Source organism: Alosa pseudoharengus, unplaced genomic scaffold, assembly GCF_046254945.1.
Source record: "Alosa pseudoharengus isolate Yale_2024_CS ecotype anadromous, Long Island Sound unplaced genomic scaffold, YU_APseudo_1.1 YU_APseudo_1.1_scf_20, whole genome shotgun sequence".
In the NCBI taxonomy this organism is placed as follows: domain Eukaryota; kingdom Metazoa; phylum Chordata; class Actinopteri; order Clupeiformes; family Clupeidae; genus Alosa; species Alosa pseudoharengus.
In genome coordinates, this window is record NW_027468664.1 from 28,332,866 (window position 1) to 28,335,365 (window position 2,500).

The following is a 2,500-nucleotide window of genomic DNA, read 5'->3' on the forward strand; positions in this document are numbered from 1 at the left end:
GTCAGACAAATGAATAAGTGTAAGTATGCTTCCTGAAGGACTGTACTCACTGCGGTTGAGGTCTGGGCACTGGGCAATGTGGCCCTGGGGCATCATGACCAGATGCACGTCCTGCATGATGCCCTGTGTGTGTAGAGGATCAAACAGACAACGGTCATGGTCAGGTCATGCCTACCTCAGCAGGGGCGCATTTCCCAAAAAAACATTAATTGCTAACCTGTTAGCAACTTCTTTGGTTGGCAATGGGAAATTGCATGGCAACCAACAAAGTTGCTAATTTAATTGGTATACTATAGTAAAGGTCAAAAGGTCTGAACACTCTCTCACCTCCCACACACACACCATATCTGTATACAAACACACGCACACACACTTAACACATTATTGGTATTACCAACTGCAAACATACAGTACACACACACACCACAGCCACTGTAGTACCTTAAAGAAGCCATGGGCTTTGTTCCTCTGTCCAAGCCACAGGGTGCTTCCACTGGGGATGTCCATGGAAGGAGACTCCACAACCCTCTCGTAGATCCTAACACACAAAACGCACACACACACACACACACACACACACACACGCACACACGCACACACACACACAGAATATGCATGCACTCACACACACACACACACACACACACACACACACACACACACAGAATATGCATGCACACACACACACACACACACACACACACACACACACACACACACACACACACACAAGCTTTGATAAGTGATGAATTCAAATATGTGCAAATTGCTTCTCTCCAAAGGCATGAGAACCCTGAGCGTGGGGCCGGAGCAGTGATGGGTCATCTTAACGAGACAGACATTAATAATCCTGAGCATGTCATAGAATCAGAAACCCCTCCAGTTCTACAAAGCACACTAATGTCCATTTAAGAGACTCATTTCAGTTAAACTATAATGACTTGTCATGGCGTAGCAGTCACAAGCTCAACTGATGGTCTCTCTCAGCAGGACCTTTATGAACTACATCTGAGTATCCTCGTTCCTCTCAAAGTTTTTTATTCACTTACAATTGGTTGCTTGGGTTGACACATGTGCATCAACAGGCAAGCCAAAAAATAGATGTGACGCAAAATGTAACATAATATTTATCTACCATACTGTATGCTATAATCTCCTGATTTCTCTGCTTGTTGGATTGGTTGTTTTATGTGTTTGTTTGTTTGTTTGTTTATCTGTCTGTTGTTGTTTACTCACTTGCTGCAGTCCACGTGCAGCACCAGGTGTGAGGCGCTGATTCCCACGGCGACCTTGTGCCAGCGGTCATCGGCGAGGCTGTAGGGGAACACCTCGGTGTGGGCACGCTGGTCGCCGGTGCTGTAGTGTAGCCGGATCTCACTGCGCGGACCACTGCTCTCCAGCTCCAGGAACCTGACAAAGAAGAGGATCATGGGACATGTAGTGATATTAAAATATTTCAGTAGTTGTTGTTAGGTTTTGCTTGATTGTTGTAGGGATCGGAGGTGTTGGATGGGTTGTTTAACACATGCACATGCACACACGTGCATGCTCTCACACACACACACACACACACACACACACACACACACACACACACACACATACACACACACACACACGCACGTTGCCCGCACACATACAACCACACTCACACACTCAAAGGAAATCTCTAAAAATCTGGAACTGTTAGAAAGCCAACTGCAGCCTTGACTCTATAATTGCATGGAGCACTTCAGTCTAACAATAAACACACAGCTGGCAGACACTCACTCACACACACACACACACACACATACACAGGCTTCTAGTTCAATGCCAGTGAAAGATAAAGAAAATACTTTGGGGCAAAGATTGAGAATAAGTGAAAATGTGTGCATGTGAAAGAAAAATAAAGTGAGAGAGAGAGAGTGAGAGAGAGAGAGAGAGAGAGAGAGAGAGAGAGAGAGAGAGAGAGAGAAATGAGAAACACATTAACTATTCCTCTACAGTACTTTCTCTGTACGGATTAGAGAGAGAGAGAAAGCAGAGCCTTGTGGAAAAAAAACTTCCAATTACAGATCAGCGGCAGTAGATTTATCTGCTGGCTGAATCTAATGAGCTTTTTCTCTCTGAGACGCTGAGCATGGGTGCTCTGCAGGAAACGGGATTCAGGGATCCACACACACACACACACACACACACACACACACACAGGGACCGACAAATCTGCACATATACATGTGCAACACACACACACAAACACACACACCCCTTGGCTTTTCAAAACACCACTAATGTCTTACACCCCACTATTCAACAGTGAATCAGCAGCAAAACCACAGCTCTTCTAAATCCAAACACAGATGTTATTACCTAATTTAGCGTATCTACAACTCTCTAGGTCTGGCTGCAAGTTATCAAACTGAAAACAGTTTCCACTATCAGATTATGTCAAATAGGTGTTTATAGTGAAGTCCCCTGTATAGCTGCATAGCTGTGGAGCTGTGAAGCTTTGTAGGTT

General features: G+C 44.9%; 1 pseudogene; it reads right to left on the reverse strand.

Moving 5' to 3' along the window:
* LOC143136725 (protein kinase C-binding protein NELL2a-like) overlaps positions 1–2,500 on the reverse strand; it is a 78,460-nt pseudogene that overhangs the window by 62,296 nt on the left and 13,664 nt on the right.